Below are 25,832 nucleotides of genomic sequence, written 5' to 3'. Positions count from 1 at the left end.
AGAGCACACAGACCCACCGGCACAAGACTGCGTTGCTCTTTCAAATGCACACAGTGAGAGGGGGTGTGAGCTCAGCCCAGGCCCCTCCCCACACCCCTGCTGCTCCGGTCCCCAGCCCTTGGCCTGTGACCCACGTCACCAGGCCCAAGTCCCCTCAGGATTGCTTTCCACTCTGATGTCCCAGCGTATCCTAGGGAATCCAGAGAAGTGACGGGGGCATGGCCACACGCTGAAGTGAGAATGTTTTCTTGCCAACTCCGATTATTGATGGTCCAGCAGTTAACCAGTCACTCAACTGGAGGATTTGGGCGCCGCGGGGCTGTTTTATGACCCTCAGCATAAAGACGCCTTGCACATAAACAACGTTTACCAGGACAGGCTGCTGGCTGGCTTGTTAAAACCGCGTCGTGTCAGGAGAGGAGAGCGCCCACGGACGCAGAAAGCACGGGCTGTCGATGGCCTCTGTGTGTGGGCGCACCTGGCCCACCGCAGGAGCTCGTCCACCCGCTACTCACTGAGCACCTACTATGTCCCCGGTTCTCCTGGAGACATGGAGGAGCTGCAGGGGGGAAGGGCTGAAGGAGCGAGACTTACATGCCAGTCAGAGGAGACAGAAAATAAAGACACTCATATGTGCCAGAGCCCTGAGGCTAAATGGAGCAGAGGCAGGAGGAGGGAGAAGGTGGATGGGGCTCTGGCCAAGATGGCCGCACCTGGTGGTGACCTGAGGGAAGTGGGTGAATGGGGAGAACAGGTGTCCAGGAAGGACAGACAGAAAGGGCAGAGGCCCTGAGGAAGGAGCATGCTTCATAGGTTTAGAAACAGCCAGGAGGCCAGTGTGCAGGTAGAGGGTGGGAGGCAGCACAGGAGTTAGCAGGAAGACCCGGGTGGGCTGGGTGGCTGACTATAGGGCTGTGACGGTCCCAGTCAGCTCTTTGTTTTGGTACCAGGCATGGAACCCAGGGGCACTTCACCACTGAGCCCCATCCCCATCCTTTTTGTATTTTATTTAGAGACAGGGTCTCCCCGAGTTGCTTAGGGCCTCACTAAGTTGCTGAGGCTGGCTTTGAACTCGAGATCCTCCTGCCTCAGCCTCCCGAGCTCCCTGGATTACAGGCTTGTGCTCCTGGCTCACAGTAAACTCTTTGGATCTTTGCTGAGGAGGGAAATGAATGAATGACAAGGGCTAATCCTGTGCCACGTGTCGGGCCACATGGAACCCATCTTCTTCTTGTGGCCCCAGGACTACCCAGAGCAGCCAGTATTTCCTGAATCCTTATGATGCACCAAGCTCTCCACGACACATTTTGCAGAAATGATCTCAAAGAATCCCCAGAACTGGGCCAGCGAGGGACATGTGGCCCTCTTCTCTATGTAAGGAACAGAAGCACATAGTGGTCAGGGAACCTGCGCCAGATCACAGGGTGGTAAGTCGGGGAGCCACGGCCCAGATTCAGACTCCCTCTGAGTGTGAGGCCTGAGCTCTGCAGTCTTTCAGCACAGGGCACCCTCAGCAGGGAGGACCTGACTGAACACAAAGGATGAGTTGAGTTGTTTGGTACAAGAGACAGAATCCAGGGGAGCTTAACCAGTGAGCCACATCCCCAACCCCACTTTATATTTTATCTAGAGACAGGGTCTCACTAAATTACATAGGGCCTCACTGAGGCTGGCTTTGAACCTCAGATCCTCCTGCCTCAGCCTCCTGAGCTGCTTGGATTACATGTGTGCACCACCACTCCACACAAAGGAGCTGCTCAGAAATGGAACAGTCTGTCCAGAGGAGGAGGATGCGCCCCTGGAGAGAACCCATGGCCAGCGGATCTTACATCCGGAAGTGGGAGCTCGGCATCCTGTTGGGTGCAGGGCAGGGAGAGGGCCGAGACCTAAACTCAACTCTAGAGACTCTGGGAACCTCAGTTCTTCTTCCAGAAGAGATACCAGATAAAATGCCATATTTTTTGATTTTTGTGTTCTTTGAAAGAAACTCTAACTAACCGCAGATCACTGGCCTTTGCACAATGTCTGTAGCATGCAAATGATTGTGAAATGTATAGATTATGCTCATGAATAATTCAGAGCAACCGTCTTTTCTTCAATTACAAAGACACATCCTCACCAAATGAATTCAAAGAGAACTGACGTGTACAAAGTACTTTCTCCTCTCTCCTTCACCAGGCTCCCGCTAATTCCAAATTCCTTGAGGTAATCAACATCAACCTCTAGGAATGTTTTCTTTGTCTTCATTTTAAAATCTAGCATGAGGAAAGGCTGAGGCAGGAGGATCGCGAGTTCAAAGCCAGCCTCAGCAAATCAGCGAGGCCCTAAGCAACTCAGTGAGACCCTGTCTCTAAACCAAATATACCAAAAAAAAAAAAAAATGGCTAGGGATGTGGCTTAGTGGTTAAGTGCCCCTGGGTTCAGCCCCCACTACCAAATAAAAATCAAAGTGTAATCAATATTTTTCTAAAGTAGTATTAATAGTTGATTGATATTCAAAGATATAAACAGGATGATTTATTTATTTGTTCCCCAACTGAGGGGCTTTTAATGCTCTTCCTGTTTATTTTATTACTATCAACAAAGCTACCATAAAAATTCTTATAAAGTACACTTTTATTCTTTCACTTTGATTTTTTGAAATAAGTTTCTAAGAGCAAAATTTCTAGACCAAAGGCATGCACATTCAAATCTGTGATCACCCCTGTGGGACTATTCTCTAAGCCTGTTTTGACACATCACATGTCTATCATCTTGATCGGAGAGTACCATTTCCCCACATCATGAAAAAGTCTCCTTTCAAAATACTGTTGCCAATTCATGGGCAAGAAATGAACTCTCCCTTTATTTATTTATATTTTTTTTAGTACCAGGGATTGAACTCAGGGGCACTTAACCACTTAATATGGCCACCACATCCCCAGCCCATTTTATTTTGAGACAGGGTCTCACTAAGTTGCTGAAGGTCTCACTAAGTTGTGAGCTGGCTTTGAACTTGCAATCCTCCTGCCTCAGCCTCCTGAGCTGCTGGGATTACAGGTGTGCACCACTGTACCCAGTTTAAACTTAATTAAGGTGAAATTTTTAATTAATTTATTTATTTTTTAAGTTTTTAGTTGTAGATAGACACAATACCTTTATTTATTTGTGTTTTATTTATGTGGTACTGAGGATCAAACCCAGTGCCCAACGCATGCCACTGAGCTACAACGCCAGCCCAAGGTGTAATTCTCATAACATAAACCTAAGCATTTTAAAGTGCCCGATTTGGCTGCATTTAAGAAATTCACAATCTTGTGAAAACACTTCCTCTATCTAGTCCCAAATAGTTTCCTAGCCCCAAAGGAGACCTCCATACTTATTAGCAGTCATGACTTATTCCCTTCTCAACCCAGCCTTGGGCATCCCCTCATCTTCTGTCTGCATGGATTCACCTATTCTGGATATTTTTTTTAAATACTATTATAGAAAAATCGTGACATTATGTGTCTGCATATTTCTCACTTAATATCATGCTTTCAAGGTTCATCTAAGTTGTAGCATGTACACAAAGTCTTTCCTTTTTATGGCAAAATAATATTCCACTGCATGGATAATATTCCTCCACTTTCCCCTGGTTTGGGTTGACAATTGGAATCTATTTTTCCATACGGAGTGAGGTAGGGCTCTCATTTTGTAAAGTCATAGACACTAAAGGGATATTTTATTTAGATGCCAATACCCAGAAGTAGATGAAAACAAGTTAGGGTTTGACAATTACATTTCTGTTTCAGCACCCATATTCACCAGAGGCCCACATATTTTCAAAAACACCCCGTAGTGACACCTGCCAGAGATAAAGCAAGAACTTACGAAGACAACCGACTGCCAGCCTTTACCTTAGCCGTCTCAGCAATCACACTGATTCACGGACCTTCTAACGGCTTCCCTCTCTGTGGGCATTTCCAGGTTTGTGGGGTGACAATGGTTTAATCAAGGCACTGGCATTAGATGGTGCCTCTTCAAAGACACGTAAAAGATACAGCATTCTACTCCAAACCCACGTGAGCCGGGAGTTAGAAATAGCACTGGCATTCTGGTTGATCTATTTTCTAAATGTTCATTCCGGAGTGGTGGAAACTTTTGACCTTGATGCTGATTATGATTAGCATAGCAATCACTCTTCTATAATTAAAAGGCAGACAAGAATTTTCTTTGGCTTGTTTATTAATTCCCTCATGAATTCTTTTTTTTTTTTATTGCTATGAGGACAAAGTGTTTGGCATGAGTCACGAGGGAACATGGGTGCAGTTACCCCCAAGAGACCCAAACCCCCTTTGAGAAGAATCACTGTCTCCTGGATGGGTCCCACAGTCAGCGTGACCCCGAAAGCACAAGGTACAACCTCCCCCTCCCCCTAGGCTTCCCCCTCCCTTGGCCCAGAATGACACATAGCCACACAGCTCCTGTAATTAGCTATGAGAGTCAACATTCATTTTAGCTCCTGATTTTCCAACAGCCTGGAAAAAAGGCAAGTTAGAAACCACGGCTCTATGGGACGTGCCTTTCCAAGTCTGGCCCCGTGTGCATCTGACTCTGAGGCCCCGAGTGCCAGGACCTGTGCTTAGTCCCACGCCTCTGCCTCTTTATGCAGAGCCCGAGTTACAGCGGTGAATCATGTCCTAGGTCTTGATTTTCATTGCCTATGACTTATGAACCACTTGATATTACATGGACACTGCGCTAATTGCTTTTTATGCTCCTCGTCATTTAATCCTTTCAAAGGCATGAGAAAAGTACGATGGTCGTTCCTAGTTTCCAGATGAGGAAACTGGGGCCTTGAGGTGGCGAATAACTTGCCTGAGGTCATCCACCTAGTAAGTGGGAGAAGTGGGATCTGCAGAAGTTTCTACCGACTCCAGGGCCCATGCTAAACCCACACACACCGTCTCCCTAAGACTTCGCCCACCACTTGCCTTTTTTTGGGGGGGCGGGCAGGATATCTGAAATTGAACTTGGAGGCACTTAAGCACTGAGCCCCATGCCCAGCCCTATTTTGTGTTTTATTTAGAGACAGGGTCTCCCTGAGTTGCCTAGGGCCTCACTTTGGCTGAGGTTGGTTTGGAACTCACAATCCTCCTGCCTCAGCCTCTTAAGCTGCCGGGATGACAGGTGTGTGCTGTTGCACCTGGTGCCACTTGCCTCTTCTAAAGTCTTGTCTAAGACACAGCTTTTATAATACAATGCAGGGGAAGCTTGATAATAATAGCAAGCACACATGCCCGATTCTTCTGCACAGTTGCCATCTATATAAAGACAGACAGACAGACACACACACACACACACGCAATATCCCATCGTGATTCATTCCCATTTTGCATGTGAGAAATGGAGGCACCGAGAAGTCCCACAGAAGGGGAGCAGCAGAAGCCAGATGGAAGGGGCTGTGCGTACTCCTCCCCTTTGTAGTCGAGAAGGCTCCGTGGGCCAATTTTCTGCACTGGCTCTGCACTCCCAGGCAGAACGTGGGCATTCCCGTTTCCCGTCGTCCTTCTGAGCAGTTTCTCTAAAATTCTTCTCCTACTGTCACTGCCAAGACCCTCTTTCAGTTTGCTCTCTCCAGGATAATTCTTTTTTCCAACAATGCTCTCAGTGCTGCAGGCCTGTTTCTGTGGTCCCCTGGATAATGGGTATTCTATCTGGGCTTCCTGCCACGCCCTGAAAGGTCCCCACTGCCTAATGCAAAATCTTCAGCTCTATGGCGAACAGACTCTCCAACGCTCACTGCCCAGATTGTCCGAGAGAGTCCAGGACATTCTCTCCCGTGAGTGGAAAGAAAAGAAAATGAGAGAAGGACTCACAGTGGAAAGTGAGGCACAGACAAGGGCTCCTTTCATGTCGCAAATGGTCCACTGTGGTTTTCCTTCAACCTGGTTTCCCTGATTTAGACACTTTATGCCGCCATCCGGCTGCAGCAAAATAACAGGGGGGTGACGAGCAACTTGTGTACATTGATGCAGCAGGAGTGGGAGCCGTTTATTGTAGGACAGGAGGGGTATATATACATTCCACACAGCTTATCTTAATTAACATAAACTCGATACAGCAGTCAATCAATAAGGAATCTCCACACTTAATAGCTCACTGGCGTTACTTCACAAACCACTCCCTCTGGCAAAATGCCAGGCGCCATCCAGACCCTAACATATTTACAGACTTTTAATTATTTTTGGTACTGGAGGTTGAACCCGAGGGATGCTCAACCACTGAGCCACACTGTCCTCAGTCCTATTTTTTAAAAAAATATTTTTTATTTAGAGACAGAATCACACTGAGTTGCTTAGGGCCTTGCTAAATTGCTGAGGCTGACCATGAACTTGTGATTCTCCTGCCTCAGCCTCCAGAGCTGCTGGGATTACAGGCCTGCACCACCACGCCCAGCACATTTATAGACTTCTAAAGAACAGATGTCAGTCATGATGTTGAGCTTGGGATACTGAATTTTAGTAAAAGCCTTCTGATGTTCCCAGGACAACCTCAGGTAGAAGCTACATAAGATCTGTATCACATCTTGCCTTAAAAATCTCCACGTCAGGGCTGGGGCTGTAGCTCAGAGGTAGAGCACCTGCCTTGCGCATGTAATGCACTGGGTTCGATCCTTAGCACCATACTTTATCTAAAAATAAAGATATTGTGCCTATCTACAACTAAAAATTACTTTTTTAAAAAAGGTGGAAAAAAATAAGCACATAATCAGAAAGAATAATAATGATAAAATTACCAATAATCAATCGAGTTATTAGAGAATGTTTTTTTAGTTGTAGATGGACACAATACCTTTTTTTTTTTTTAATGTGGTGCCAGGGATTGAACCCAGTGCCTCGCATGTGTTAGGCAAGTGCTCTACCACTGAGCCCCAGCCCCAGCCCTAGTTATTAGAGAATTTAACTTGATGAACCACGTGGAGAACCTTGAGTGTATGAACCCTTGGTTTCTTGGGAAATCAGTCTAGTTTTCCCACCGAGTGCAGGTGGGGAAACAGAGATCAGATGATCTGCCCAGGATGATCAGCTACAATCCACTAAACCAGGATGCCGCTCTGGCCTGCGCAGACCTCTATTGTCTGCCTACTTGAACTGAGGACTTCCAGAGACAGAGTTCACGGCCATGACTTTAACGGTGTTTTCACGGCTGCTGCTGCTGAAGACACCGTTTAAGTCCTAACTGGGAACATCTATTTCTTCGCATCTTGAACTCTGACATACGCCATCTGATCCAGACCTTAGGGCCACCTTTGGAAGCCAGCACTGTGAGCCTCCCACTCTGCGGGCAGGGAAACTAAAGCACAGAGCAGGTAAGGTCCCTGCTCCAGGTCAAGGAGCTGGTGAGGAGGAGACGGGTCGGCACTTGAACCCTGGTCCTGTCTGACCCCAGATCTGGCTTATGCAGATGTGCTGTTCTGTGCTCTTTCATATACAGCACGGAGAGGAGATGGTTACTTTGTACCTGTGTGACTCGGCACCAGGTTCAGCCAGAGGAACAAGAAGTTGTGCTCCATTTGTGTACACTGTGTCAGAATGCATTCTTCTGTCACGTGTCACTAGTTAGAACAAATTAAAATATAATAAAAGAAGAAAAAACTGACTATCTTGTTGAGACCCCAGATGGAGGACTTCCCACGGCTATTACATGGGTTTTAATGGGACTTCATATCAAGATCAATGTGAAACTCTAACATCCACCATGAGACCTGCTTGGCTTTTCATCTGGAAACTTCTACCTATTTAGCCACTTAGAGGAAGTCTACATCTTTCCCATCTTACCTTCCAGCCTACTTTTCGTCCACAGACCATTTTTCTTTCTGTATCTCGGCATCTAATCCACTCTGGCCTGAAGTCTTTTACCTATATTTCTGATTTCTAGATTGAACCCAGATCTCTCTCCTAAGATCCAGACCTCATTTCTACTCACCCTCTGAGGCTGTTCCACACCTCAGACCCATTGTGTGTGACCAGCCAAGACCTTCTCTTGACTTCCCAGTTTCTGATTCTCACACACCATCTTTGGTTACTCAGAATTAACACGCCAAGACCATTTTTTGGGGTAATACTTCCTTCTCCAAAATCCAATTCCTCTAATCACCTATTTATTACGAATGAAGTGGTAGAGTACAAGTAATAGCCACCCATTCATTCTTCCACTCATCAAACACCATACAGCTGCTACTAGACCGTGGACACAAGACCAGATTGGACAAATGATAGCAGTTGGAGAGCTTCAGAAATTAATATGTTATCCAAAGGACTTAAATCAGCATACTACAGTGACGTGGCCATATCAATATTTAGAGCAGCTCAATTCACAATAGCTAAGCTATGGAACCAAACTAGAAGCCCATCAAGAGATAAACGAATATATATATATATATATATTTATTTATATATATATATTTTATTGGTTGTTCACAACATTACAAAGCTCTTGACATATCATATTTCATACATTAGATTGAAGTGGGTTATGGACTCCCAATTTTTACCCCAAATGCAAATTGCAGAATCATGTCGGTTACACATCCACAATTTTACATAATGCCCTATTAGTAATTAAAAAGGTGAAAAAATATATATACACAATGAAATATTACTCAGCCATTAAGAAGAATGAAATGATGGCATTTGTTGGTAAATGGATGGAACTGGAGTCTATCAGGCTAAATGAAATAAGCCAGTCCCAGTAATCCAAAGGCTGAATGTTCTCTCTGATATGCAGATGCTAACCCACAAGAAGGGCAGGGGAGAACAGACATTCACTGGATGAGGCAAAGGGGAATGAGGGAAAGAAGAGGATGGGAATAGGAAAGACAGTGGGATGAACTGGACATAACTGTTCATACATGAACACACGACCAGTGAAACTCCACATCGTATATAACTACAAGAATGGGATCCTAATTTACTCCATGTATGTAAGACATGTTGAAATACACTCTACTGTCAAGTGTATCTGAAAAGAACAAATGAAAAAAAAAAAGAGACCAAAAAAAAAAATTAGTGTGTAACAGAGGGCAGACAGTGATGTGTGTATCATCAGAAGAGGGAGAGATGGTTCTTGGGTGAGGAGCCGTTGGAGACCATAAGCTATTTCATATCCCTTCTCTTCTCTTCCACGCCCACAGCAGCCACCAGATCTCAAACAGAGAGGAAAAGGCAAGTTCAGCATCTCATTTTGAGAATTAGGTTATTTCCAATGGCTTAATGATCCCGCATCATTTAGCCCGAGCCCACCTCAGCTTTAGATTTTTATTTGTGTTCAGTAAGAAACTTCTGGACAATTTTAATCAGAGAAGAACATCATCCTCTCATTCAGGCCTTCCAGTGGTTTGCTCTGGATTCTGTAAAGGCGAAGGATTGTGGGAAAGCAGGAGTGGAGGCCTGAGGTCAGTTAGGAGCCTACTGAAGGATTGCACACAGATTTTTCTCCGGGATCTAGACCAGAGGTTGACAGCTATGGCCCACACCTGTCTGGCCCACTGCCCGGTTTTGTAGGTAGTTTTCCGGGACCACAGCCACACTCCTTTGTTCACCCAGTGCCCATGGCTGCCGGAGTTGAAGAGTCACTAGAGACCGGCCTAAGGCGATTCTTGCTTGGCCTTTTACAGAAAAAGTCTGCCAACCTGTGTTCCGCACAGTCCAAGAACATATAAAGTATTTTCCCTCCTGTTTTACTCAGATTTTTCACTGCCATGACTAAAAGACCTGAAAAGAACCATTTTCAGAGGAGAAAAACTTATTTAGGGGCTCGTGGTTCCGGAGGTCTCCATCCACAGACAGCAGGCTCCATCCCTCAGGGCTCGAGGGGAGGCAGGACATCATGGAGGAAGAGTGTGGTGGAGGGAAGCAGCTCACATGGTGATCAGGAAGCAGAGAGAGACTCCACTTTCCAGAGACAAATAGAGACCCCAAAGCCACGCCCCCAATGCCCCCTCCTCCAGCCACACCCACCTCCTCCAGCCACCACCCAGTTAATCCCATCAGGGGTCCATTCACTGGTTGGGTTAAGGCTCTCACCACCCAGTCATGTCTCCTCTGGACCTTCCTGCACCGTCTCACACGTGAGCTTGTGGGGGACACCTCCCATCCCAACCCCAGGGAATAGCAGATGTATTCTATCTGCAGGAACATCCCTTCCCTGTTTTGTTTTGCATGATTTCTTTCTTGGTTTCAGGCCTCAGACTTAATGACAAACAAGTCTCTGGAACTGTAAATAAGCCTTTGTATTTAACCCCTCCACCTGGTTTGAATCTTTTCCGGTTGCTTTTGCAATAGGCCCTGTTCTTAATTATGTATCTGTTCACTGTCTGCTGGGAAACGCCATATGGACAAGAACCATATCTGTCTCAGTCTTCATTGGATGTCTAATAGCCAGCACCATCCTTTAAGGTAAGAAACCAATCAAATATTTGATAATTATCAAACAGAGAATTGATTATCAATGAAAATGGCATAACTGTTGGGAGTCATCTGATGGATTCTATGTTTTAAAGTGAATACTGAAACAAAAATTTTTTTTCTACCAATAAATGACAAAGAAGTTGTTGATAACTCCTAACAAACCAATAAGAGCAACTCAAGAGAAAATAGGTAATACACTTGAATAATGTCCCCCAAAGAATATATCAAAATGGCCAGTATGAAGTATGAAAAACCGCTTCTACTTCACTACCTACCTAGGCAAATTGAGAACCACAAAGCAAATTGTAAATTAATGTCATACCAATCGACTGAAAAGGTTAAAACTAAAGAGACTGTAAAGACTACATATCAGCAAGCATGTGGGCTAAAAAAATTTTCTTGCACTACTAGTAAAAGGATACATTGGCACAATTTTGAAAAAAATTGGCAGTACCTATGAAAGTTGACCTTGTGCATTCTGTGGGACCCCATAGAATTACACATGTGTGCTTACCCAAATACATAAGAAATAGCAGCGCTATTTGGAACAGTCACAAATATCCACAAAGAGAGTGAGTAATGATATATATGTACACACACATCCCCACACAGAGAATATTATACTGCAATGAAAAATGCACTGTCATTCTAGACAACAAAATAAATCTGTCAAATTCAATGTTGAGAAAAAAACATGAAACACAATATGAGTTCATTTGTGTAGAATAAAGAAACAAGTACAACATATTTATGCTGTTGGATATTAGGGCTTTAACTGGAAAGGGACTGTAAGGTGTGCTGCTGAGAGCTGCTATTTCTTAAGCTGGACATTGGGTTTACAAGCACGTGTGTTCAGTTTGTGAAAATTTATCAGAAGTACATTGTAGGTAACACACACTTTTCTATGTGTTATACTTCAAACAGAAAATTAAGTAGAAATCTAAACGGGTTGATCACTTCCCAACGAGAAAGCTAAAGTAGCCACCGTTGTCCTTTAAAGATAAGGTATTAGAAAAACATTCTGTTTTGAGAGTTGAAAGGACATTGATGTTGGGAATCTCTTAGTGGATTCTACATTAGAAAAATGAATATGGAAACTTAAAAAATTTCTATTCCTGAAATACATACTCTTGGAAGAAGGGTATCTTAAAAAAAATCTATAAGACTTTTCTGTTCATCATGGAGAAGGATGCACCTTCATCGATCGGCATAATTACATTAGAAACGGACATGCACCTTCTATATTATAGGCCATTAGCGGTTTACAGAACACGTTAAGAGCAGGATCCTTGAGCACAGTGTGAAATAAACATGAAGTACCAATGGTATTATATAACTTTAAAAAACACACTTTATAATAGCTCTACTTCTGTCCCACACAGTACCACACCCTTCTGTGGACACGGTAGCCCATTCCCATAGTACAGATCAGGGCAATGAGGCCTGAGGAGGATTAGGTCACCAGAAATAGTGGCAGAGATGAAATCCACATTTTCATTCTTTCCCCTTTTAAGAGAGGACAATTTGTCAGGCTCCGTGGCACACGCCTGTAATCCCAGCAGCTTGGGAGGCTGAGGCAGGAGGATCGAGAATTCCAAGCCAGCCTCAGCAATTAGTGAGGCCCTGAGCAACTCATTGAGACCCTGACTCTAAATAAAAAATACAAAAAAGGGCTAGAGATATGGTTCAGTGATTCAGAGCCTCTAGGTTCAATCCCTGGTACCAAAAAAAATACATAATAATTAGAAAATAAAAATTAAAAAATAAGGAGAAAAACTTTCTGAAAACCTTGCATACAGAATAAAAAAAAAACAATGCAAATTCGGTGATTGTTTAAAAAAAACAAATGAATAGTTATTATCTATGTAGCAAACACAGGTAGCCATCCGTGTGTGGTGGACAGTGGTCATGCATGTGAGTGACATGTATTAATTCTGGAGATAACATGTAATTCACATATGGATTCAAGGCTACGCAAATAGTTTGCTGGTGAAATGATCAAAGGTCACTTGACCCAGGCACAGTCTGATCTCTGCAGAGGCTCTGGGGTCCAGTCTTGCTCGGGATTTGCTGCCTGGGCTTCAGAGGGTGCGGCCATCCCCTGCCTTTCACGGGGAGTGCTGGCCCAGCTCGCTGCTGACCAGCCACCTGACTTGATGCTGCAGGGGCTGCTGCTCCCAACTGCCTCCCGTTCACGCTCCCTTCTGCAAACGGGACCTTGTTTGACTTGGAGAACTCCCTCTCCCACTCTCAGCTCACAGTACGTTGTGGGGCTGACTGACCAGAACCCTCCAATCCCTGGGCACTGGGACAGCTGCAGTGGGAGGAACAAAAAATATGGTGCCAAATGGGGACAAGTAATGGTCAGTGTTGGAACCTTGGTTACAACAAATGGGACATGGGAGATGTCATTGTGCTGTGGTTGATAAACAATTGGGACATAGGTTGGAGCTGCAGGTGGCCATGTATGTACTAAATGGAAGGAATGTGCTAGGAAGGAGAGAGGGAGGAGAGAGAAAGAGAGGGAGAAAGAGGGAGAGAGAGGGAGGGGGAGGGAGGGGGCAGGGAGGCAGAGAGAGAGGGAGGGAGGGAGGAAGGGAGGGAGAGAGGGAGAGAGGGAGGGAGAGAGGGAGGGAGAGAGGGAGGGAGGGAGGAGGGGAGGGAGGAGGGGAGGGAGGAGGGGAGGGAGGAAGGGAGGGAGGAAGGGAGGGAGAGAGGGAGGCAGAGAGGGAGGAATGGGGGGGAGAGGACAGGAACAGAGTCCAGGGCCACCTTCCAGTGACCTGCTTCCTCCCGTGGATCCCCACCTGCCTACAGTTACTACCCGCAGTCCATTCAGCTATGGATGGATTCCTCTAGCAAATGGATGAGGCCACCGTTGAGCTCAGAGCCTTAGTCGCTGCCTGACCCCCGACCTCTGGACCTTGCTGCACTGGGGACCACGCTTTCAACACATGGACTTTTGGGAGGACATTCTAGAACCAACCACCATAGGCAGGAATGTAACCTCCCTAGGCTTCCGTTTCCCGACCTGGAAAATGGCAATCATGCCGCCATTCTCAGAGAGTGACCCTAGGGATCAGATGAGGGGATGAGCTCCAAAGCACCCGGCATGCTCCACACGGGAATCCAAATGCTCATCAGTGCTGCTGTCGACCTTCGTCACCGCCCGTGGACCAGAGCCAAAAGCCCCTCTGCTGCAGCCTAAGGACTGAGCACAAGGATATTCCGACAATTCCTTTTCTAATTCAGATCTGAGACTCCACACCTTCAATGGCTCCTGCAGAGGGAAGACTGTACCCACCTCCAGGCTACAAAATGAATCGCTGCCTAAGAAACAGCAGCCGCTCTTTCAAGTGCTCTTCTCACCCACCTGCCTGTCCAAGGCAGCAAGGTCTACACTGGGGCAGCTGTAAGGGAATGTGAGAGAAAAGGGTTCACTGTGACCATATGCAGCATGGTGCTCACCAGACGACCAATACCTGGAGGAATGAAAATTATGGCCCCCACCTCCCAAGGCCTGCTTCTTAGGACTCAGCCGGGTCTAACTCCCTCCCCAGGAGAAGCAGAGAGAGGGGAATATTCCCACAACAGGCCTGGTCACTCTAGGGTAGCCACACTGTGGGCCTTCTGAAGAGGACTCCAGGGTTTGGACAAGATGGCTTCTAGGACCACTGCTCAGGAGAGCCAGGGCCAAATCTGGCCAGAGATGAGCACCCACCTTTTGTTTTGAAAATAGAAAGAGTCTTACGTTTCTCTGAAGACATGCATACACACGTGCGCACACACTCGCTTGCACACACATATATATATTATATGCAAACACACACATGCATATATATATGTTTGCATTTAATTCCAAATTCTGTAATCTCTTTGATATTCCCTATATATTTGCATGTGTGTGTGTGTGTGTGTGTGTTAAAAAAGAAAACTGTGTCAAAAAGCATGAGGGAAAAAAAAAGATACACAAGGTAGAAAGACAATACTGCAGAACAATACTGCATTTGACACACCTGCTTTTATCGCTTAACAGTATCACATGGACTTTTTGTTCCCCAATGTCAGCAAATATACACCAACACCTCCCTTTCTGGAATCCCATAACTTGGGGTCATCCATACGAATACACACCCGGGAGTTTCCGCTTCCATTTTTCATGATTTGAAATAGTAGGCCAAGTTCCTCTCTGTGGCTAAATGACTCAAAAATCTTCCAAGACTTAAGTCAAGATAAAGTTAAAATCTCTAAGCTAAAGGTTTATTCAAAAGACATCCCCAGAAGCGGCAGGGCCCTGTCTGAAGGTGTTCCACGAGGCACTTGGTACATGGGGCTGAATCACTGTCCCTGGGGGTTCTACTCTCCTAGGCATTATGTGGGAGGGCAGGGATTTCTGTCTCCCTCCCAAGACTTCATGTTCACATTCTTTTGAACATTTTCCTCCATCTTGACCTTGAGCATCATCACAGGATGAAGACATCCCAGGAATGTGAGCAGGAAGACCCTGAGAGAGGAGGGAGAACAGTGCACACTGGGAGATGACCCTGGTCAAGGCTGGAATTGTACAATGTGCCGAATCTTCTAATTAATGCACACAGATTACCAATCAGAAGGCAGGCAATTGTTAAAGCCATTAAGAGGACCGAAGGATTTTAGTTGAGCTAATACAAAAATGTCTAAATTCTGACTCATACTCAGATCCTCAGAGACCAGTCCAAGATGTCTCAAAAGAGGTGGTCTCTTGGAACAAATGGACAGAAGACATTTGGGACATGGCTTGGCCTGTGTGGAAAGCATCCTCAGACTGTAACTATTGGTCACTGTGAGGGTACCTGCCTTCTGGAAGGACAGCAAATTAATAAAGGCAAGGATTTAGAAATCAAGATCGAGGATGATCCATGTGGTCAGAGAATCTTGAATCAGTCCTCAAAATCAAAATCCACACCTCCACTAACACCTCCGTTCTGGACCACGGGTCTTCCCCGAGTGCGCAATGCCAGCCTTTGCACCTGATTTCTCCTGGGTATGGAATGGCGATTCCTACATTTCTTCCAAAGCCTTGCTCAGACCCTGCTACCCCACAGTGGTGGCACTTCCCTGAGCTCCTATAGGAAACTCAACACACATGGAACTCCATGTCTGTACCTGGGTAACTGTGGGCCCCTGGGTGGGTGTGAACTGGTCTTCCTCTTGGACGAGGAGGGAGGGGGTATAAGGAGCCTATTTATTTCTAGTATCTCTTTAATCTGGCTTCATACGAGTGAACAGTGAGGTAGGAGTATCTCAAGCCGAACAAAAAGATGGTAGCCACTAATAAATGTTCACACTACTTCTTTACCCCTCTTCCAGTTCTTTCCATGAAATATTCAAGGTACCAAAGAAATTCCCGAGGTCTCATTACTCTCCCCCTTCTATGAATAACAAAAAGAGTGGGTGAAAAGTAAATTGGGAAGCTCTGAGATTGTGTCACCTGCCCAAGGTCAACCAGTTAGGAAGGAATATTGGAAATTGAGTCCACCTGATTCCAAAGAGTATGCTGTTAATAGTGATGCTATCTGGCCTCTATCTCTTTGCCTGTATTAACTGACTAAAGTTGTAAGAGCTGAAATCTATTCTGAAAGACACTTCAAAACTGCGTAAGGTAGAAATGCCCACCTTAAAATGGGCCAAATCCATCCATTTTTATAACAGTCGAAGTGAAAATTGGTTTTCTTTGATGGCTTATGGGGGGATCCTAAAAGGGCAGAGAGGGAATTTCAATGAGACCAACCATCCCAAACTGCCACCTCCTCTTCTGCTCGGGGGGACACTTGCTAGAGGGGGTGGGAATAATAGCTTTAAACGTGTTTAGACACCATGTTCTGAATGGAGACAAGAGCATCAACAACTCCTTTGATCATCAAATCAGCAATACACAAAATTAAAATAAATTAGACTTGGAAATGATGAAGTTATGATTATTCAAATGCTAATTAAATTAATATTGACAGTGTTCTCGGGGAAAGGCAAAGGCAAACTGCCCCTGACTCCCTCCTGCGTGTTCCCTGGCAGAAGGTAAGGCCACCTTTCCTGGAGTGACATTTGGGATGGGACCAGGAGCAGACAGATCTGCAGCGATACGTGCCGAGATAGCAAAGCAGACTGGCCTGGTATCCTTGCTACTGAGGAAGCTGCCCCCACAGCCCCACACAGACTTGAGTCTTTGTTTTTGCTTTTTGGTTGTTTTTTTTTTGGGCGGGGGGTTCCTGGGGATTGAACCCAGGGGCACTTAACCACCAAGCCACATCCCCAGCCCTTTTTGTAAATTTAGAGACAGGGTCTCACTATGTTGCTTAAATCTCTACTGATGGAGCGCCCCAAACGAACCAACCTGCACTCTAGATACTGGGGATAGATCTGCTTTGTTGACACAGTCTTGGGCCCCATGCAGCAGACATTCTAGAGAAAGAAAAATAATGAATAAAGAAACAACCAACATAATATACTCTTAGGCTGAAGAGTGCGAAGAAACACAATGCAAACTATGGGGGTATAAAAGGATGAGATCCAGTAGTTTAAACAGGCCAGTTGGGAAAGACCCCTGTGAGGGGGTGACATAGGAACAGAGCTTCCAATGGAAAAAGAAACGGAGTCATGTGAATTTCCAGGGAAAGTGTGTTAGAGGAGGCGGCAAGAGCACATGCAGAGGCCCTGGAGGCAGGAAAAGAGTTATGTATCAAGAGGGAAGGAACCTAGTGGATCTGGATGGGGGTGAGCAGCCCTAAGGAGAGGTAATGGGGTCGCAGAGTTAGCTGGTGGGCAGATGGAATAAAAATTGGGGGTGGAAACAAGAAGAAAAAATGCCAGGTGAGAACTAATGTTCTCTGACTAGGTGGTGGGGTAATGGTACCGAAATGAAGAGATTTGAGATATATTTTGAAAACAGAACCCACTAAGTTTGCTAAGGGATCAGACGTTGGAAGAGAAGCAGAGGTGTCTGAGACGATTTCTAAGGCCACTCTGCGTTTGATCTGATATTCCTCCCTGCTAAGGAAGACACCCCTCCAGAATTTCCACGCTGCCATTGGTCTCTGTAGAACCCAGAGAAGGACATTCGAAGGGAGGAGTCCCCATTCACTCATTGCCAGTTCACATCCACTTCCTTTTGCCTTCAGAGAAAGGTCCTATGATAGAGGGGGAGGAGAATGAGCAAAAGGGTCGTCACGACGAACATTTCAACAAATGTCATTAAGATGCTGACAGCTGGGTGGGGTGGCACACCCCAGCGACTGGGGAGGCAGAGGCAGAAGGATTGCAAGTTCCATGCCATCCTGAGCAACTTAGGAAGACCTCACCTCAAAATAAAAAAAAAAAAAATAAGAAGGGCAGGAGGTGTAACTCAGTGGTAGAGCACACCTAGGTTCAGTCCCCAGTAGTGGAATGACGGTGACAAGAAGAAGATATTGATAGAGAAAAGCATATCTATCCTGCGGGGCACAGTGGAGGAGGCCTGTAATCCCAGCGACTCCGGAGGCTGAGGCAGGAGGATCACAGTTCAAAGCCAGCCGCAGCAATTTAGTGAGGCCCTAAGCCACTCAAAATAAAACAAAGAAAGGGCTGGGGATGTGGCTCAGTGGTTAAGTGCCCCTGTGGGTTAATCCTCCAGTTCCAGAAAAGAAAAACAAAAAGTTTCAATACCTTTTCTAAGGTACTGACAGAATTTTGGACAAAGCCCAGCCTCTGTGGAAAGTTTCCCTTTTCCCTTTTCTAAGGGAAACTGGGTAAGGCTGCTAGGAGTCCTTCACAGACCCGCAACTTTGGTTCTTGAAGTGCCTGTGTCATGGCCCACTGAAGCCCCTGCAGAGTTTTCCAGTCTTAGAAATACTGGCATTTGGGGCCCAGTAACTGTTGTAGGGAAGGGGTGTCCTGTGCATTGGGGGGATGTTTAGCAGCATCCCTGGCCTCTACTGGTTAGAGGCCAGTAGCCACACCTGTCCCCAACCCTAGTTGTGGCAACCAGTGACGTCTTCAGCAGTTGCCGACTGACTCCTGGGGAGGAATCGCCCTGGCGGAGAACGGCTGCCCTAGGGGATTGTGGGAGGGCTCAGGATCCAGTATCCCATGCAGTGGGGTACACAGCTGGAGGTCTCCTGTGGAGCTTTATCAACAGGCAGAGCCTTTCTCTTGCTGTAGTCAGGACCTTTTCTATGCCTCCTCCTGCAAAGTAATTTCCTAGGTCCTTCCAGGTGGGAGAGAATAGTCCCTCCTGGGATTTCGAGGGTATTCTGCATGTTCTCTTTTAGTGCATCTGTGAGTATTCATCTGGTGCTTACTAACCTGTGTGCCCACGAACCACTAAGTGCTTTGCTTATTATCTTCTTTGGTTAATGCCAATAGCATCATTTGGACACCAGCTAAATTTTGCTCCCTGGGGATGCTTTCTGTGATGCCCACGATGGGGTTAAATCTCCGAAACTCCAGTCCCATCTTGCCTGCCCCCACCATATTAATAAGGCCTTTCTCATTTGCAATTTCACTTGCATTTGAGGAATATTTGATTATGGTTTGGTTTGAATTTCCTTCATTGGAGCGTGACCTCCATGAAGGTAGAACTGGGTCTATTTGGGGACTATATTCAACTCTAGTTCCCTAGCTTGATCCTCAGGCTACAATAGACTCAATGCTTGTTGAATGAATACATGATTAAGTAAAATAATGTTTGTAAAGTGCCCTGCATGATGTTGTCACACCAAACAATAAATGATGGTTGTGACATTATCTTACTATTATTTATAGGGGAGAGAGGGAAAGAGGGAGAGAGGTGCTCAGGGATTGCAATGTCATACCCACACTGACTAATTTCCTTTCTCTCTCTCCTTATTTCCTTTTATTTTCTTCCTGGCCTACAGTAGCCTCAAGCCATGCAAAATAAGCTTCTCCTCTGAAATTCTGAAATTTCATAAGACAGTAAGTCTCCAAGTCGCAGGGAAACATGAGCAACCATTAAATCCAGGGAGATTTCATGGTATTTTCTCGGTTGCAAAAGAGAGGGCTGTAGGCGCACCTGGACTGAGCTTCAGAAAGAGCTTCTACATATGACTGGAGCCCGGACCAGCTTCTCTCATAAGACTTTTCCCCGTAAGACCACTTGCAGGACGAATGATCAAGGTCAAAACTGACGTCCTGGGGGTGAGTAGAACAACAGAGGCCAAGAAGGCACCCTCTCAGAATCCATGTCTCCTTTTCAGAGACTGTCTGAGGTCCCAGGCAATTGCACAGGTCGCTGGGATCTGGAAATGCAATTCAACCGAGAAAACAGAACCTCCTGGCAGTCTTCCAACTCACAGGACTGGCCCCAGGATGCCGCCTTTGCTGCTCCCTTCTCTGTGCAATCCGCTTGCTCTGGGACATCTGCCATCTGAAGGACACCAGCAGATATCCAGTAAATTCCACTTCCCAGCCATCGGGACAGTCAACGCTGACTGGCTTTTATTGGGTGGACTGGGCATTCCGTCTCACACCAGCAGGCTGTTCCTGACTTGGAGAGTGGGGTTGGCAGGACGCCTCCATGCTCTTAATGAGGTCCACTGCATGAACACCAGATGAGGGACCAGCTGCCATATAAAATCCAAGCCCTCAAACCACCTTGGGATGCCTAAAATACTGGGGCTTCCAGGAACTCTTCCCTTCCTCCCCATCTGCAGATACCTAGAAACACCTGGAAATCTAAGGATGCCCGGCAGGGCCAGAAAACACCACCATAAGCAAGCTTGGCTCTGTACTTGATTGAGAGGAAGCAGTAAGGACAGCCACACTTTCCCCCAAGCAGAAAGCATTCACATGCCGGGTGTGGTGATGCACACCTGTAATCCCGAAGCAGCTCAGGAGGCTGAGGCAGGAGTGTGGTGAGTTCAAAGCCAGCCTCAGCAACTTGAGACCTAAGCAACTCAGTGAGACCCTGTCTTGCCATCAAAATCTAAAAAGCGACTTGACAACTTGATCTGAAGTCCAGACAAATTGTCTCCAATCCCTTTTTGACCCTGCCTTTGTCCACCACTATTTTTTTCCCCAAAACACAAATTCCTGTCCGAGCTTCATGCCCTGATTAAAAAGATAATCGTCACCTCCTTCTGTCAGTTCTGAGGAGGGGAGGGGGATAGTAGGGGATAGGAAAGGTAGCAGAATACAACAGTCACTAATATGGCATTATGTAAAAATGTGAATGTGTAACCAATGTGATTCTGCAATTTGTATTTGGGGTAAAAATGGGAGTTCATAACCCACTTGAATCAAATGTATGAAAGATGATATGTCATGAGCTTTGTAATGTTTTGAACAACCAATGGAAAAAAAAACCAGATGCTCGTCTCAAAGACTAGTTTGAAAACAGTTGTAGCAAATTATCTTCTTAGGAACCTGCATGTCTACACCACCGCCAACTTCAAGAACCAGTGTTGTTCTACATGGAGAAGACGGTCCTGCCATTAGGTGACTTTCCTGGTCAAGGGCATCTGCTGCAAGTTGTCTTGGGCTCAAGGTTCCTGTTCCATTCCTTCATCCTCTGCTGCTCTTCTGTGAGATTGGCAGGGGTTGGGGACAGCAGTTCCATCTCTCCTTCGTTTCCCATGTGATGTATCTTGGCATAAGCTTCTTGCAACTAGAGGCAGGGACACATCTTCCCAATTTGCACAAACACACCCACAACAGCTCTAGCTTCATGCTTTAGGTTTCCTTCTTTTCTTTCCCTTCCTCTCATTCCTTCCTTCCTGGATGCAGAACATGCCTCCTTTATTATGAATGAGAAAACCCAAATACAACAAAAAGCAGCAACATCAGGAGACACGAATAGGGAACCATGCATGTGACACACACCTGTCATCCCAGCAGCTCAGGAGGATGAGGCAGGAGGATCTCTAGTTCAAAGCCAGCCTCAGCAACTTAGCGAGGCCCTAAGCAACTCAGGGAGACCCTGTCTCTAAATAAAATACAAAATAGGGCTGGGGATGGGGCTCAGAGGTTAAGTGCTCCTGAGTTCAATCCCCAGTACCAAAATAAATAAATAAATAAATAGAATAAAGGAAAAAAGAAAGAAATGGATAGGGATAGGGATTGTAGTACATGAAGGATCAAAGTCAAATTTGGGGCAAGGACCAAGTTCCAAAGCTCAGAAACCATCTCAGTGGAAACAAGAGCGCTTCCTGTTGTTTTTCAAACACATATTTGATGAAATGATTTTTGCACACCCACCTGGGACCGTGGTGGATGGAGAAAAGAATTAATGAGGACAAGATAAATTTTCTCCAAGAGACAGTCCTGGCAGAGGTGTCGATTTCTTTCCCAGGCCACTCTGAGGGCCTGTCGGGGCCTGTGGGCGTGACTGGACAAGCTGAGCAAGACCTGCTGACCATGGGTCTCCTGGACATTGCGCTTGGGGGGCAGCTCAGCTCCACTCCCAAGGCAGGGCACCCACTCCCCCATGCTGCTAAGGGGAATTAACAGGCAGAGGTGAAAAGAGGCTCTGCGGGGTCTTAATTATTTTTTAATTATGCTCCTTGTCATTACCTCAGCAAGGACTCTTACAGGGCCTGTCTCACTGTGGGGGGGGGAGCGAGAGGGGAAATGAAAGGAATCTTTTTCCCCTCCTTGCTCTGTCTGCAACTGTATTCTAGGTCTGCAAAGCTTTCTGATCAGTCCAGTTGGGCATGAAAAAGACAGAAGAATACCCGTGCCTCAAAAGCTCACTGGAGTAGAGGCCGGAAGAAGAAGGAGACTTTGAAAGTGATAATTAAAAGAAAAACCCAAGTCCAGGCCTTTCAAGTTCTCTCGGGCTCAAGATTCCTTTTTCATTCCTCCAGCATCTGCTGCTTCTCTGTGAGGTTGGAAGAGAATTCCTCCCAGGGGCTGCTTTTATGCTGTGCGGCAGCTCAGGCTTGCAACTTAGCCTCAAAGGGAAGCTTCTTTCTCAGGGATGGTCCAAATACCCCAGGGGCAGCACCCTGAGAGCAGAAAGTGGAATTTTCTGAAGATTAACCCCGGATTGCAGGCTTTTGAAACTGGAAGGGTCTTCGAATTCTTCTAGCCAACCGCTCATGTCTCTGGAACATGATCCAACCTCTGCCCACCAGCTTGGGCGATGGTCCGCCACACTGGTTTTCTGTAGCGGGTGCTTTTAATTTCCTTTCAAAGATCCATTCACTACACACTTGCTTCAGAAGTGGGTTTGATTCCTTCCACCGTCTTCCCTATTCCTTTCTCCTTTGTCTCATCCACTGAACTTCTGTTCTTCCCTCCCCTCGTTGTGTGTAAGAGGAGGTGCTTTGTGTTTGTACAAGTGTGTCAAAATAGGCCCTACTATCATATATAACTAACAAGAACAAATAAAAAGAAAAAAAAGAAGTGGGTTTGGATCTTAGCTCTGACACTTGCTGGCTGTGTGATCATCTGCAAGAGGTTCATCTCTTTGAACCTCAGTTACCTTATCTGTTAAGTGAGAATTAATCATAGTACTCCTCCTTCCCTCCATCCCTCCTTCCCTCCCGGATTCAACCCAGGGGGCCTTAACCATTAAGCTAACGAGCCACAACCTTAGCCTTTTTAAAAACATTTTTTTTTAGAGACAATTTCTGGCTAAGTTGTTTAGCGCCTCCATAAGTTGCTGAGGCTGGCCTAAGCTCACGATCTTCCTGCCTCAGCCTCCCAAACTGCTAGAATTACAGGCATGTGACACCATACCCAGCTTATTGTACTTATGTCTTTGGGTGATTAAGATGTATGATGAGCCAGCTCACACCTGTAATCATGGTGGCTCAGGAGGCTGAGGCAGGAGGACCGTGAGTTCAAAGCCGGCCTAAGCAACTTAGCAAGACCCTATGTGTAAATAAAATATAATGGGGACGTGGCTCAGTGGTTAAGTACCCCTGGGTTCATCTGCGTCATTTAGGATCTTGATACAGGGCTTTGTGTCCCATTAAACATGCTCTGTTGTGTGCAGCATAGGATATTATACACTATATATCATGATGTATAACTGTGACCTTAATTTGGATGGGGTATACCAGGAAGCCCACCAGACCACACACTTAGGGTCTGCAGGGACCGTCTCTCTTCCATGTATCTCTGTAGTGCCAGAGCACAAGATGAGTCACAGTACACAGTAGGTCCTCAGTTTGTTAAGTGGACAAATAAATATGGAAACCATGATGGAGCACAGGAAACGCAGAGTTCAAGAGAGGCCTCGGACATTGTGGGAAGAGACACAAGGAGAAGGAGCTCTGCTTCTAAGGAGTCATCCCTGGGTGACAGCTGAGCTATGTCACTGGCTCTGGGTAGGAACATTCCAGAGAAACAGATCAAGAACCTCTTGCACTATCTCCTCAAGTCTGAAAAAGAGTCAACTCAAAGAGTCTCGAGTGAACAGAACCACAGAGGCACAGACCCGAGAAAGACATCCCAGCATTTCCCCTGCGACCCGGAAGACTCCATGTCTCCTTGACTGTGACAAAGAAGCCTCGGTTTCTTTATCCATCTCCCACCAATGGTGGCTGTGAGGATCAAGGGAGATCTCAGGACCAGTGCATGCCATTTGCTAACTGCATTCTCTCAATGACAGCATGGAGTTCATCTTGTACTTCAGTCAACCCTTAGGGTGATCTAGTGTGGGGGGGACACCACCTTCCCATCGACAGAAGGAGAAAGTGAGACTCAGGAAGAGATGGAGCGATGTAACTGGGTCACAGAGATAAGAGGGACAGCCAGACTAGACTCAGACCTGCTGGATTCCCAGGCCCTTGCTCTCCCACCCTGTGATGTGGACGACTGAGCACCAGGACTCGCCTGCTCTGCACACGGTTAGGTCCCCAGAGCACCTAGGACAGTGGCTGACGTGCTGTGTCCTTATTTCATACATGAGAGAAACAGAAGGGAGGACAAGGGAGAGGAAGAGAGGGAAGGAGGGCTAGATGGGTGGAAGAGAGAGAGTCCTTGGGAAGTCGCTGGGCTCTAGTTATGAACACAGAGGTCAGAAGAACCAGACTCACTGCCTGGAGGTCAGGAGCGGAGGGGACTAGAAGGACCCCCCCCCACCCCCCGCAGGAAATGGACAAGAGGAGCCGTCTCCATCCCTGACACGCTGGCTCCTCCTGGGAGCGAGCTTGTTCTGAACCCGGGTGGCTGGATCCACTGGGAGTGTTCCTCAGAGGGACAGGGGAAAGGGACCAAAGGGACAGTAAACGCTCATGGATAGGAGAGCTCCAGGGCACGTCAATCATGCTGAACATTAGAAAACTATTCTGATAACAGCATAATATACACATCAACCTGTTCATGTTTACCATCTGGTATTACAGAGTCAAAAGTCGGGGAGGATCGTTGAAAATTAATCTTGTTCTAAGCCAGATACAAAAAAGAAAATGTGGCCTACATACACAATGGAATACGACTCAGCAATCAAAGAGAATAAAATCGTGCCGTCTGCAGGTAAATGGATGGAGTTGGAGAATATCCTGCTAGGTGCAGTGAGCCAATCCCCCAAATCCAAAGGCCAAATGTTTTCCCTGGAATGTTGATTCATGATGGGTTTGGGGTGGGGGCATGGGGGGATTACACACACTCTAGATAGGGCAAAGAGGTGGGAGGGGGAGGGAGAGGGCATGGGGGCAGGAAAGACAGTGGAATGAGATGGACATCCTTACTCCAAGTACATGTATGAAGACACAAATGGTGTGACTCTACTTTGGGTTTACAACCAGAGATATGAAAAATTGTGCTCTATGGGTGTAACATGAATTGTAATGCATTCTGCTGTCATATACAACAAATTAGAATAAATAAAAAAGAAAAACAACATATATATGTACATATAATATATATAATTCATAATATATAATGTGTATATTATATATAATATATATAATGTATATAATAATATAATATTTTATATATATATATATATCTGGGCATAGTAGCACATGCCTATAAATAATCCCAAAAGCTTGGGAGGCTGAGGCAGGAGGATCATGAGTTCAAACCCATCCTTAGCAACACTGCGGCCCCTAAGCAACTCCAGGGGACCCTGTCTCTAAATAAAATATAAAAAGGGCTGGAGATGTGGCTCTGTGTCAGGTGCTCCTGAGTTCAATCTCTGGTATCCCTGGCCAAAAAAATAAATATATAAAAACAACTAAAGATTTCCATATAAAATATATCATAAAATTAAAATACAATAAACCAGGAAAAGGTATAAAAGAGTTGAAAGACGGAGGACAGCATTAGTATCCTGCATATGTACACAGTGCTCCTGTTGAACCTATGAATCAATAAGAAATAGACAAATGACCTATTCAAAAGTGGGAAGAGAATATGATCAGACATTTTACAGAAAAAAAATTATAAAACTGCAAGAAATATTTGATGATATCTCAA

The sequence above is a fragment of the Ictidomys tridecemlineatus genome, chromosome 2 (assembly GCF_052094955.1).
Source record: "Ictidomys tridecemlineatus isolate mIctTri1 chromosome 2, mIctTri1.hap1, whole genome shotgun sequence".
NCBI classification, from domain to species: Eukaryota; Metazoa; Chordata; class Mammalia; order Rodentia; family Sciuridae; genus Ictidomys; species Ictidomys tridecemlineatus.
The sequence above is the reverse complement of the archived record's forward strand: the minus strand, read 5'-3'. Positions refer to the sequence as shown.